The sequence below is a fragment of the Octopus bimaculoides genome, chromosome 29 (genome assembly GCF_046866305.1).
Source record: "Octopus bimaculoides isolate indiv1 chromosome 29, ASM4686630v1, whole genome shotgun sequence".
In the NCBI taxonomy this organism is placed as follows: Eukaryota; Metazoa; Mollusca; class Cephalopoda; order Octopoda; family Octopodidae; genus Octopus; species Octopus bimaculoides.
The window spans coordinates 18,501,620-18,516,939 of record NC_142956.1 but is presented as its reverse complement, the minus strand read 5'-3'; the positions used below and the strand labels follow the sequence as shown (position 1 = coordinate 18,516,939).

Genomic DNA, 15,320 nt, shown 5'->3' with positions numbered 1-15,320 from the left:
CCTTTCACGACACCCATAAAGCCAGAAATTTTCAGCACCCCCTCATGTATACATATATATAGGTACTACTAAAGCAGCGTGGACCCGAACGCGCAGCCGCGCTAGCTAGTCTTGAGTGGTCGATCCTAACCCTAAACACGTATTCATTTGCACACGCGGGTTAGGGTTAGGATCGACCACTCAAGACTAGCTAGCGCGGATGCGCGTTCGGGTCCGCGCTGCATTAGTAGTACCATATATATATATATATATATATATACACACACACACACACAGAATTTGTATTTAATTTCACATTCCATTATACAGACTATAAATATGCTCAGCATTCTGATTGCTTTTACAGGACACAATAGAAAGTTTGTAGAAGCTTGATTACTCATCACATGGTCCTGGGGTCAGTCCCACTGCGTGGCACCTTGGGCAAGTGTCTTCTACTATAGCCTCAGGCCAACCAATGCCTTGCAAGCGGATTTGGTAGCTGGAAACTGAAAGAAGCGTGTCACATATATAAATGTGTGCGACACTCAAGAGGCGTCCAGCCAAAGTTAGACTGGAGCCTGCTGCAGCTCTCCAGCTTACCACTTCTGGTCAAACTATCCAACCCATGCCAGCATGGAAAACATATGATGATGGTGACATCTATGTGTCTGTTTTTACCCCCCACATGACAACTGGCTTTAAAAAAAAAGTCCTGGCGTCAATTTGTTCAACTAAAAACCCTTCAAGGTGGTGCCCCAGCATGGCCGTAGTCAAATAACTGAAACAAGATAAAAGACAAGAAAAACATAACTCATAACAAATGGTTTGAAATTTTTATTATTTCAAAGTTTGAAAAATCAGTTTTATAGATAAAAAATTACAGACTTTGTTTTCTTCAAATGCTTCGATGTAACATTTACAATAAGCCTCAGCTTTTCAGCTCAGCAATAAAACATTTTAAATCGAACTGCTTTTATGTTCACCATTCAGCACTGACGCCATTGCGATTCAACAAAAAATGAAGGAGCCAACAACCAAAAGTGTAGATATTGGAACGATGAAAGTTCAAGAACAGGGATGTTCCTGAAATAGTCTTCTTATCAGCCAATAACAATAATAATTTTTAAAAAACCCATAAGAGACCATAAAAAGTGGCAAATAATTGGAAAATGAACTGTTTTAGATGAATATATACATTACATGAGTCAATGTGTATGAGGGGAGGAAAAAAAAGTTTATAAATTCTCAGCATAAATTATGTACTTATGGTTTTGGGAGCATAAACAAATGTTTTACATAAGCACAAGATCATGCCAAAAATATACAACAAATATCATCAGATTTATATGGTTGTGTCCAGAGGAGGAGAGATGAAAAAAATCTTCTGAAGATTCAACAGTATTGTAATGTATTGCCACCATTCTACGACAATATGCTGTCTGATAATAGATGGTGGCGGAAAGTTCACCAAGAAAATAAAGCCATAGTGTTTCACCACTAATAGCTAAAAATTAAATAAAAAAAAAGGGGTGAATTGATGATGGTGGACTTATTGGACATCGACAGAAATCATGTTCATTGCCCATCAGCAGAAAAGAAAACAGAGGAGAGAAGCATGCATTCATTAAAGAATTGACGATGAAAGCCAACCTTATAGAATTGGGAGACCTCATTAGATTCACCAAAAACACGACAATGGCAAAATATCTACATGAACACACCTGATCTCCTAAACATTATTGCTTTCCAACTCAATTGAGCTTCTTTACAAGAATCAAGACACGAGCCACCCCAAAAGCAGCTCTTCACCCTAAAAAAAAATCTTGCTTTGTGTCTGGTGGGATTGGAAAGGAATTCTGTACTATGAGCTTCTCCCAAGTAACCAGACAATAATTTATTCTGAGAAATACTGTACAGACAGATTCCAATCACAGGTCCTGAAATAAAAGTACCACTTGGGGCAGACCACCCCAGCTACGCTGGTAGTGAAATGTTGTCTTCTTATTTATAATAAAAAGTGTAAATATCTGTTGTAGGATGAGACCAAATTCTGGCTCTTTTATCTGAGATAAGACTTACAAATCTATTCAGAGTTAATATTAACAAAGTGATCTGTTATAATACAGATGGTCAGCAATCATCCAAGCTAGATAACCATTTCCTGAACCTCTAGACACATTAAAAATTATTTATAGGATATCAGGTACAAGCAACAAAGAAATTGGCACAAAATGCAAGGTTGGCAATGAACAATTTCGATACAAACCCGACTGTAGCAGGCCAAAAAAAACTTTTGGCGAGTGCGATAGTACACCGTAAGGTCTGAAAGAGGTGTTACATATTTAATATGCTGCATACACCTTTTTCTGGACCTCATCGAGTACTGTTCCACTCACCAAAAAACTTCATAGTCGACGTTAATGGTCAAACACAAACATTATCCATCAACAATAAAAAAAAGTTTTCTCAGAAAATCTCATTCCAGAACATGACATACCGCATACATTCACTCCTACACTAACACTGCCACATGCACCAAAAAACCTCCTAAACTTTATATCACAAGAAGTTGCAGAACAGTACATTGGCCACAAAAATTATCCAGAACCATTTATATTTAACGTTGTGTCACAAAACACTGTTTGCTATTTCTTTTACAAAAGAACGTTTATTTAAAAACATCCCCCCCCCCCTGCATGTTTCACACTGTATTTTTCAAGTTGCCATGTTTTGCATTTAGTTTGATGTGCATAGCTGTGCAGCTAAAGGTTTGTTGCACGAAACTCTGCAATTATTTTTAGATACCTGGGGGTCGATTTTCTCGACTAATGGCGGTGCTCCAGCATGGCCGCAGTCAAATGACTGAAACAAATAAAGAGAGTACCTATTATGATACATGTATTTTCTCTTATTTTACTTTTTTTTTTTTTTTGCAAGCACGTGTTTCTGCTTTGTATCTGCCCTGGATCACTACAATAATTTTGCTTATTGACTGCTCGTCTAAAGAGGGAGTTATGTAGTGATCCCCTGGCAGTCAAGCAAAACAAAATAGGGAACTAACGAGAATAATCTCCCTCGACCACTTAGGATTTTTCAAAAGCTTCCAATTAACTTCCAGACTATGTGGAAGTCCGGGATTTCCAGTACATCCCTTATCTAAAGAGATGCAATTCTAATTTTGCGCCACTCTTCCCGTCAGTTCTAAGACCTGCATTGAGTCACGCCACTTGCATACTATGAGCTGTACTATGAGCTTCTCCCAAGTAACCAGACAATTAATTCTGAGAAATACTGTACATAGACAGATTCCAATCATAGGTCTAGAAATAAAAGTTCCACTTGGGGCAAACCACCCCCAGCCACGCTGGTAGTGAAATGTTGCCTTCTTATTTATATCCATAGTATCTGGTAGTCTCTCGAAGCTAGACAAAAAGAGAATATCCGTTTAATATCTGTTCAAGAGACTTGTTATATAGTACGAGAAAAATGGGAGAATCAAAATGGCAGAAAAAACTACCTTTTACTGTTTTCCAACTCAATTGAGCTTCTTTACAAGAATCAAGACTGGTCTGGCTGTTTTAAGCCCCAGCTACAGCAGTAGTGAAATATTGTCTTCTAGACTGTACCCACAGCATCTGGCAGTTTCTCAAAGCCAGAAATGTTGTTGTCTGTTCATGGTAAAAATTTCAATTCCTTGGATGACGTAAAAAGATACCTTGATGAATTCTTTGCCATGAAACCACCTCGATTCTGGGAAGAGGGTATTTTCAAGTTAAAGGAAAGATGGAGACACATTGTGCAAGAAAATGGTTCATATTTGGTTCTTCCATTACAATAATGCTTGTCCTCACACAGCTTGACTGACCAAAACTCTCTTGGAAGAACCTGGTTAGGAAATACTGCCTCTCCAGATTCTCCTGACCTTGCTCCTTCTGATTACGGTGCCTTGCAAAAGTCTATACCCCCTTTGAAAATTTATATATTTTGTATAATTTAACAGGAAACATCACATTTTTTTCAATTCCAATGATTGCTAAATAATAAGCAGATCAATCACATTTTCCTTTGATATAAAAATTACATTTTAAAAATTTCACACAGATTCTTAAAATCATAAAACTTAGAAAAATGTCTTTGCAAAAATCTATACCCGCCAGATATACCGTATTATCAGGTAGTTTGTCACTGGTGTATACAATCCAAAACAATCAAAAGTGATGTGTGTTCTACCATAAACTTGGCCAGTCTATTATTTTGCTATATAAGGTGATGTAACTGCATACGAAATCATTCACCACATGGTTTTTTGGTATGTTGGTCTTTGGACTGACTGTAAACACAAGGTGTCCAACTCGGGAAAGAAAATAGGCAAGCCTCTGTCTCAAAAGTACAATGAAAATAATGGCTATAAAAGGATTGCAAAAACTTGAGAATTGCCCCCTAAGCATTGTTAAAACTGTAGTTAAGAAGTGGTTAGTGCAGAAAACCACTGCTACCTTACCAAGAACTGGGAGACCGAGCAAACTTACCAGAAGAGCAAAGTCAAAACTGGTCCGGGAGGCAACCTCCAACCCTAGTGCAACACTGGAAGACTTGAAAGCTTCAGTTTCCAGTACTGGGACAGATGTCCATGCATCTACAATTTCCAGAGTATTGCACCAGTCTGGCCTGCAAGGGAGGGTAGCTAGAAAACAAGCCCCTTCTGAAGACTATACACAAACAAGCTAGGCTGAACTTTGCCAAAAGTCCCATTAATGATTCCATGGCCATGCGGTGAAAGATTGTGGTCAGATGAGACCAAAGTCGACTTATTTGGAAAAAATAAAAAACGCCACATTTGGCGGGAAAAAGGCACTGCTCACCAACCTTGTAACACCGTCCCCACTGTAAAGCATGGCAGTGGCTCGATCATGATTTGGGGCTGTTTTTCAGCTGCAGGGCCTGGAGAGTTGATAACAAGCCAAGGTATCATGGATAGTGTCAAATACCAAGAAATACTGGAGGCAAAGCTGCTGAAGTCTGCTAGAGCTCTGCACTTGGATCGCAATTTCAAGTTTCAACAAGATAACGACCCCAAGCATGTGTCAAAAAGCACTAAAGCTTGGTTTGCTAGCAAGAAAATCACAGTTTTGGAATGGTCCAGCCAGTCCCCAGACCTCAATCCTATAGAAAATCTATGGCAAGATCTAAAGCAGGCTGTGCACCGATGTTCCCCATCCAATCTGACACAGCTCGAGAAGTTCTGCCATGAAGAATGGTGAAAACTGTCAGCAGACCACTGCAGCAAGCTCGTGGAAGGTTACCCGAGGCGCCTGCAGGATCATCCACAAAGTATTAGCTGAAGACATTCCAAAGCGGGTGTAGACTTTATCTTTGTTTAAGAATCAGTTTCAAATGTATTGTGTATTAAATAAAAGTGTGATAGATCTGCTTATTAAAGCAAATTATTGGAGTTTAAAATATTAATTGTTCCTATCAAAATAAACAAAATACATCCAGTTTTCAAAAGGGGTGTAGACTTTTCCAAAGCACCATACCATTTGTTCTGAAGACTACAGAATCATTTTGATGGATTTCGTATAACAAGAGAAGAGAATGAAAATGAGTTGGATTCGTATTTTGGTTCTAAACCTACAGAATTTTATAAGCGAGGCATTTATAAGGTCATTGAAAGATGGAATGACGTTAATGAAAGCAATGGAGAGTATGTTAATGAATAAATATCTCCATAGTCATTGGCTTATTTATTTTTTACCTTAGATCTTTAAATCGGACATTACTTTTGCACCAACCTGATACAATTCAAAAATGAGAACAAGAAAATTTTTGATGCTGAAGTAGTTCATTTAGCGAATGGACTGTTGGTAGTGTTCGACATATAAACCCAGCCATGGGTTACTGGAAACGCATCAAAAAGTGTTAAAAATGTATCATTAAATTAGATGTGCAAGCCGGATAAACACCAAATCGTTTGTTTCTGAGACCAATCAGGAGCAGCCAGCATGGATATAAAGCGAGGATATAAAGACTAACAACTACTATTTGCTCGTTAGCATTCTGTGTTGTGGTTGTATTGTAAAACATATGACTTTGTGCACAAAATGTGCTCCAAAAATAGCACTTACAAAGCTGGCTCTTCATAGCATCATACTGTATCACCTCAAACATGGCACATCCATGCGTGATGCAGCTGAACTAATCTGCGAAGCGTTTGGCCCATACACAGTCTCAAAAACTAGTTGCGGTAATTGGTGTCAGCGCTTTGAATCCAACAATTATTCACTGGAAGATCAACCTTGAGGCAAGCGCCAAGAATAGATCGATGATGTTGCATTGTTGCAAGTCATTAAAGCCGATCCAATGCAAACTGCACGTCGCGGTAGTTTTAGAATCTCCCATGTTATGATCATTAACCACCTGCATCGTCTCGGCAAGGTCAGCAAGCTTGGAAAATGAGTACCACATGAATCAACTGAAGCGGACAAACAAGCACGTGTCACTGCCTGTCAAAGTCTGCTCTGGCGGAGCCAAAGATTTGATTGGTTAGAGTCACTGACAGGATTCTGGTGAAATCTGACAAAACAGGAAACATTTATAAATTAACTAAAAAACACTACAAAGATTTACTGAAAAAAGAAATTGAGAAGTGTTATCACTATGGATGAAAAGTGGGTACTGTAGTCCAACGTGAGATGCAGACGATCCTGATGTAGCAATGGTCAACAGCTAAAACCTTTGCCAAAAGGGCCGCTTGTGCAAAAGAAGGTTATGATCTAAGTTTGGTGGGATTGCCGTGGTGTGATCATTTTGGATCTTCTCCCACGTAATACCACCGTTGACAAGGATGTCTACTGTGATCAAATCGATCGGCTGAAAAATGCTCAAATTTGAAGAAGATAATTTACCACAAAGACAGCGTGCCAGTATATCGTGAAAAGAAGATGTCAGAGAAGGTGAAGGAGGCGGGCTGGGAGATTATGGTGCACCCACCGTATTCTCCTGATGTCGCCCCTTCTGACTACCACTTATTCTCTGCATTGCAACATGCGATTGGCAATACAGAGTTTGAAAACAAAGATGTGAAATCGTTCCTTTATGACTTTATTGATTCAAAGCCACATGATTTCAGGATGAAAGGATTCAAAACTTTGCCTGAAAGATGGCAAACGGTAATTAATAACAGGGGTCATTACCTTTTGGATAGATTGTTCTTTGTTGCATTTTTAATTGTTGATAAAGTGATATATTAGAAATGTCCAAGAACTTTCTAATCAAACTGATATTGCCAAATATTTGTTTATCTTACAGACAATAGTTGTATGGTAACTATAAATTATCCTATCTGTTTGAGACAGACACCCATCCACTGGGCCTCCCAATTCAGATTTTTCGGTAACATCTGCGTCAGTAAAATGCAATAGCGTAGCTAGAGTATGTGGTACCCCTGGACCCAACAAAAACACACTGCCAATAGCAGACCCAGAAGTGCCCCCTCGGGGAAGACCACCCCTACTAGCCGCACTCCCAGCTACGCTAGTGGTGAAATGTCTTCTAAATTATAGTGACAAGAACTGACAGTTTCTCAAAGCTAGACATGGTGTTGTCTCTCCATGTTTAGGAGACAAACAATTGGACACGGAATGTTTGATTATTATTGAAAATAACCTGATATGCAGGACATGAACTAGAAACATTAAGAGATGAATATTTAGGGGTCAACATTTGGATTAGATCAAAGTAAATGCTTAACCTCATCAACATATGTTGAGGGCAAACACATTGGTTAATACGATTGATTAATAAGCAACAACTTTTGACAATAAAAGTCAAGTTTTCATTGTTATTGGTAACTTCTCAGACTATTCACTGCTTTGTAATAAATGGATGTCATTTGTATTAGATTTTGATGAAAAACATTCGTCAGGGAATATAATTGAAGAAAGAAACATTAAGTGCAGGCATGGATGTGTGGCAGCTTGGGCAAACGTCTCCTACTATAGCTTCAGGCCAACAAAAGCCTTGGGAGTGGATTGGGTGGACGGAAACTGAAAGAAGCCCATCGTGTGTGTGTTGGCACTCAGGAATATACCAATATCAGCCTTAAAATATTCAGTCTGCACAAAGAATTCAGCATAACTGTCAGATTTTCAAAGAGGTTGTATTGTTGGGCAAAGTAAGGCTGGTCTGAGCCAGAGAAAATCTTCAAATTCTTCTTGCTACTGTTAATCGAATTATAGTGCAATTCAAAAGCCAAAGAAAAGAATCAAAAGAGTCTCATCCCGGCCAACCTGGGCCCTGGGAAAGGAAGCTTCACTGTTTGAAGAGAATTGTGGAAAATGAATCCCCGCCCCTGTTCGAAGTCTTCTGGACTACTGCTCTCAACTGCGGTCACCTCTAGCGTCAAATTAATAGCAGAACTTGAGGCAGTTTAGTGGTGCTACAGTTGAGCTACCAGCAGAGACTGAGAGTCATGACTACCTAGAGTCAAAATGTGCAGTGAGAAGAAGATATTTGGTCTGTTGTAAAGAGCATTAAATTTAATAGATCACCAAGAATGAATCAACACCTGAAATACATAGAAGGAATTATTAAAGAAATAAGGAATACAGATAAAATTCTGGTGAAATCTGACAAAACAGGAAACATCTACAAATTGACCAGGCAGAACTACAATGATCTACTGAAAAAAAGAAATCGAGAAGAGTTATAAGATAGTAAATAATAAGATACTTAAGAAAGCTAATATGGAAACTAAAGAAATAATGGAGAAATACCTGACAGATAGGACGGAACCATTGGTACCAAAAGAACCGAGATTCATCCTTAAGGATCATAAAGTGAACTTTTGGACACAACCATCTTTAAGACATATGCCCAACAAAATCAGACATTGGAGTATTAAGTAAAAACATTATTAATAAGTATTTACCTAAAATAATAATTAAGTTGAAGTTAGAATTATGGTTGAGTACAGACCAAGTAATAGGTTGGTTTAACTCTATTGAGCACAAAAAAAAAACTAAATTTATTCAATTTGATATAGCAAATTTTTATAGATCGATTAATCCGTTAATATTAAATAAGGCAATGTGGTTTTTCCATAAAAAGGCTGGTCTTACTAGAGAAGAATTTAAAGTAATAACAGCTGCTAGAAAATCCTATATTAGTTTTAACGATAAAATATGGATAAGAAAGGATACACCAGATGCTTTCGATGTCCCCATGGGAAGCTCAGACTCAGCTCAAATAGCTGATATGGTGGGTTCATTTATTCTTTACGAGTTAAATGATCAATTCCCTAGGATTAGGGGGGGTCTATATAGGGATGACTGTCTTCTATATATTAGGAATAGCTCCGACCAACAACTACAGAGGATTAAGGGTAGATTGCTAGATTTTTTTGTAGAATGGGAATGAACATCATTTATGAAGACGATATTTCTGTAGCTGCCCCACCAAACTTATCTCCAGATATCTCGACCATGTCCTTGCCCCCTTAGTGGCTTCTCTCCCTTCTCACATCCACGACACCAACCATGCACTTCGTTTGGTCAACTCTTTTTCCTTCCCTCCTGGCCCTTCTAAGCTTCTCTTCACTCTAGACATTCAGAGCCTCTATACAGTGATCCCCCACGACGAGGGGCTGCGAGCCCTTAAGTATTTCCTAGACCAACGCCCCAACCCACAACCTCCACACTCATTTGTCTGGCCAAACTTGTCCTATCTCTTAACTGCTACTCGTTCGCGGGTGATATCTACCAGTAGAACTCGGGAGTGGCTATGGGAACGAGAATGGGCCTCAACTACGCAAACCTGTTCATTGGCTATGTTGAGGCCCAAATATTCTCAAGTTTCACTGGTCCTACTCCTGAACTATATGGTCGTTATATCGACGACTGTATCGGTGCCACCTCACTCTCCCATGAACATCTTGACTCGTTCCTCTCTTTCGTTCAATCCTTCCATCTTGCCCTCCACTTCTCCTGTACTATCTCTGACACCTCTGTCCCCTTTCTTGACATTTCGGTCAGCATCCTTCACTCCACTCTTAGCACCTCCATCCACTACAAATACACACTCTTATCTCAACTTCTCTTCCTACCCTAAACACACCAAGCTTTCCATCCCCTATTCCTCCATCTACGCAGGCTCTGTAGTGACAAGTCTCAAATCATGGCTCGCTGCTTCATCCTACGGGGATATCCCCTCACCACCATCCACACCGCACTTGCCACAGCACGTTCCGTGGACCATACACCTGCTCTCTCCCTGCAAACCCGCCCTGCTTCTTGGCACTAGGAAGTGCACACAGCTGCAGAAACCAAGCCAAACTAGACTGGAACCTAGTGCGGCTCTCCAGCTTGTCAACTTCAGTTGGCCCATCCAACCCATGTCAGCATGGAAAATGAATGTCAAAGGATGATGATATCCATTGCACATTTCAAAAACACTTTATATTATTTAATTGGAAATGTCGAATTTTTTTAATGACTTTTGGCCTGCCCTGTATATCAACAGTAATTTTTCGTAAGCTAGTTGGAATTATACATATTTTGAAGGAATGGTTAAGTAGGAAAAAAAAAAAAAAAAAAGATGGTGACCAAAAGAGATAATGATGAGGTTATATAAGAAATGGGCGCAGGAGTGGCTGTGTGAAGTAGCTTGCTTACCAACCACATGGTTCCGGGTTCAGTCCCACCACGTGGCACCTTGGGCAAGTGTCTTCCACTATAGCCTCGGGCCGACCAAAGCCTTGTGGGTGGATTTGGTAGATGGAAACTGGAAAGAAGCCCGTCGTATATATGTATGTATGTGTTTGTCCTCCCAACATCGCTTGACAACCGATGCTGGTGTGTTTACATCCCCGTAACTTAGCAGTTCGGCAAAGGAGACCGATAGAATAAGTACTAGACTTACAAAGAATAAGTCCCGGGGTCCATGTGCTCGACTAAAGGCGGTGCTGCAACATGACCGCAGTCAAATGACTGAAACAAGTAAAAGAGTAGGTTATACTTTTCCTGAGTATAGACCATTTCTTTCACCAAATGACTGATATTATTATAGCTACTCTGTATAATTACGTATATGAACAGCAAACTGCCTTTTTTGAGAGGATGATATACCAGAGTATTAGTTACAAGGTCTCTCTTCTTGGTGTATATGTTTGCATTTGGTGAAGTAATGTTTTGCAAGGATTCACCGCAGATATAAAAATGGACATGGTTTCTCTCTTATATGAATGAGTTTGTGAGTAATCCACTTAAGAGAAGGATTTAGCACAGACATCACTGTGATACGGTTTTCTCTCCTGTATGAATGTATTTGTGAATATTGATGTTACCTCTTTGGGAGAATGATTTCTCCCCTGAACGAATACATTTGTGTATTCAGGTTACCTTTTTGAGAGAACGACTTACCACAGATATCACAAAGATACAGCAATCTTCGAGATTCATTTCCTTCAATCTGTGATTCACTCTTAATATTGTCTTAGCACAATTCGTCTTCCATAATTTTTCTGTTATTTTTCTTCTTTATGCTCATATATTTTATTCCAAACAAATATTTGTTTGGTTACATTTCAATCAGCTGTGATAGAAGTCAATATCTGAAAACGCTGCAAACCTCTTCGTAATCCAAGTTTATATATCTCAGGCGTTGAAGTAACAAAATTATTGTTAATAATCTCAGCCAGAGGAAATAGTTCACAGTATTCTCTCACACAGATTTACAGAAACAGGATTATATCTATTTCTTTAATCTTGGTAAATGATGACAAATCCATGGTTAAAGTATTCTGTAATTCTGAAATAACAGAGAAACAATAATAAACTAAAGAATATAGAAAAACATTGAAAAGCAACAGTGAAATTTGTTCAATGTTTCTGTAAGGATAAACAGTAGATAAAAACCTTTGTAGTTTGTAGCATGCTCACCAAACATATGGTTCCGGGTTCAATCCCACTGTGTGGCATCTTGGGCAAGCGTCTTCTACTAATAGTCTTGGGCCGACCAAAGCCTTGTGAGTGGATTTGGTAGACGGAAACTGAAAGAAGCCTGTCGTATATATGTATATATATTTATGTGTGTGTATATGTGTGTATGTTTGTGTTTGTCCCTCCAACATCGCTTGACAACCCCCACCTCACCTGCATTTACTGGTCTTAAACTTGCCAATTTGGTATATAAATGTAATTTTTGAAGCTGAATCAGAGTTTGTGATTGTTATTCCAGAAAAATTTTAGAAGGAAAAAGCCAGTCAGGATTAAAACCTGAACCAGATTTTCTCCACACATAAATTCACATTAAGAGGAAAACTGGAATCGTCGGAGAATATAACTTACTTGAGATTTTTCATCACTCGCCAGTCTTTTTCAGTGACCTCCAAAGTCCTGCTGGACTTACTACACCTGCTGGAGGTTTTGCCATGATTCTCAAATTCAGATATGGTAGCTTCTGAAAAACTAAGGAGTTCAGCAATTCTGGAGACGGATGCTGTTGCCATTCGAACTCCAACAACTCAGCCCTTTTCCCACTCAGTTAGGTCAGACATCTTAGCTTCATTTATATTACGATCTGAAAAATAGAGAGAAATAATCATTAAATTGGATAAGCAAGACCATGTACAATATAAAAACAAAATTTCAAAAATGTATGTGTATATTTACATATATACACATACAACTACATATATACGAACATATATATACATACATCCATACATATATATATACATACATCCATACATATATATATACATACATCCATATATATATACATACATCCATACATATATATATACATACATCCATACATATATATATACATACATCCATACATATATATATATATATACATCCATACATATATATATATATATACATCCATACATATATATATATATATACATCCATACATATATATATATATATACATCCATACATATATATATATATATACATCCATACATATATATATATATATATACATCCATACATATATATATATATATATATACATCCATACATATATATATATATATATATACATCCATACATATATATATATATATATATATACATCCATACATATATATATATATATATATACATCCATACATATATATATATATATATATACATCCATACATATATATATATATATATATACATCCATACATATATATATATATATATATACATCCATACATATATATATATATATATATACATCCATACATATATATATATATATATACATCCATACATATATATATATATATACATCCATACATATATATATATACATCCATACATATATATATATATATACATCCATACATATATATATATATATACATCCATACATATATATATATATATATACATCCATACATATATATATATATATACATCCATACATATATATATATATATACATCCATACATATATATATATATATACATCCATACATATATATATATATATACATCCATACATATATATATATATATACATCCATACATATATATATATATATACATCCATACATATATATATATATATACATCCATACATATATATATATATATACATCCATACATATATATATATATATACATCCATACATATATATATATATATACATCCATACATATATATATATATATACATCCATACATATATATATATATATACATCCATACATATATATATATATATACATCCATACATATATATATATATATACATCCATACATATATATATATATATACATCCATACATATATATATATATATACATCCATACATATATATATATATATACATCCATACATATATATATATATATACATCCATACATATATATATATATACATCCATACATATATATATATATACATCCATCCATACATATATATATATATACATCCATACATATATATATATATATATACATCCATACATATATATATATATATACATCCATACATATATATATATATACATCCATACATATATATATATATACATCCATACATATATATATATATACATCCATACATATATATATATATACATCCATACATATATATATATATACATCCATACATATATATATATATATACATCCATACATATATATATATATATACATCCATACATATATATATATATATACATCCATACATATATATATATATATACATCCATACATATATATATATATATACATCCATACATATATATATATATATACATCCATACATATATATATATATATACATCCATACATATATATATATATATACATCCATACATATATATATATATATACATCCATACATATATATATATATATACATCCATACATATATATATATATATACATCCATACATATATATATATATATACACATCCATACATATATATATACATACATCCATACATATATATATACATACATCCATACATATATATATACATACATCCATACATATATATATATATACATACATCCATACATATATATATATATACATACATCCATACATATATATATATATATATATATACATACATCCATATATATATATATATATATATACATACATCCATATATATATATATATATATATACATACATCCATATATATATATATATATATATATATACACATACATCCATATATATATATATATATACATACATCCATATATATATATATATATATATACATACATCCATATATATATATATATATATATACATACATCCATATATATATATATATATATATACATACATCCATATATATATATATACATCCATACATACATCCATATATATATATATACATCCATACATATATATATATACATACATCCATACATACATATATATATATATACATACATCCATCCATACATATATATATATATACATACATCCATACATATATATATATATACATACATCCATACATATATATATATATACATACATCCATACATATATATATATATATACATACATCCATACATATATATATATATACATACATCCATACATATATATATATATATATATATACATACATCCATACATATATATATATACATACATCCATACATATATATATATACATACATCCATACATATATATATATATATACATACATCCATACATATATATATATATACATACATCCATACATATATATATATATACATACATCCATACATATATATATATATACATACATCCATACATATATATATATATACATACATCCATACATATATATATATATACATACATCCATACATATATAT

General features: G+C 35.0%; 2 protein-coding genes across 7 annotated transcripts in view; one reads left to right on the top strand and one right to left on the bottom strand.

The window, feature by feature from the left end:
- Window positions 1-15,320, top strand: part of LOC106883582 (uncharacterized) — a 45,345-nt gene that overhangs the window by 4,166 nt on the left and 25,859 nt on the right. The window lies entirely within an intron of this gene.
- The window catches only part of LOC106867089 (uncharacterized), a 53,518-nt gene continuing 38,999 nt past the window's right edge, over window positions 802-15,320 (bottom strand). For 4 of the 5 annotated variants that reach the window (XM_089344990.1, XM_089344991.1, XM_089344989.1 and 1 more), the window contains 2 exons: window positions 12,327-12,558; window positions 802-11,787 (listed from right to left, as the gene is read on the bottom strand). The gene's annotated coding sequence lies outside the window, so the exon portion shown is untranslated. The remainder of the gene's footprint in view (window positions 11,788-12,326; window positions 12,559-15,320) is intronic. The other variant, XM_089344993.1, reaches the window with a different exon arrangement.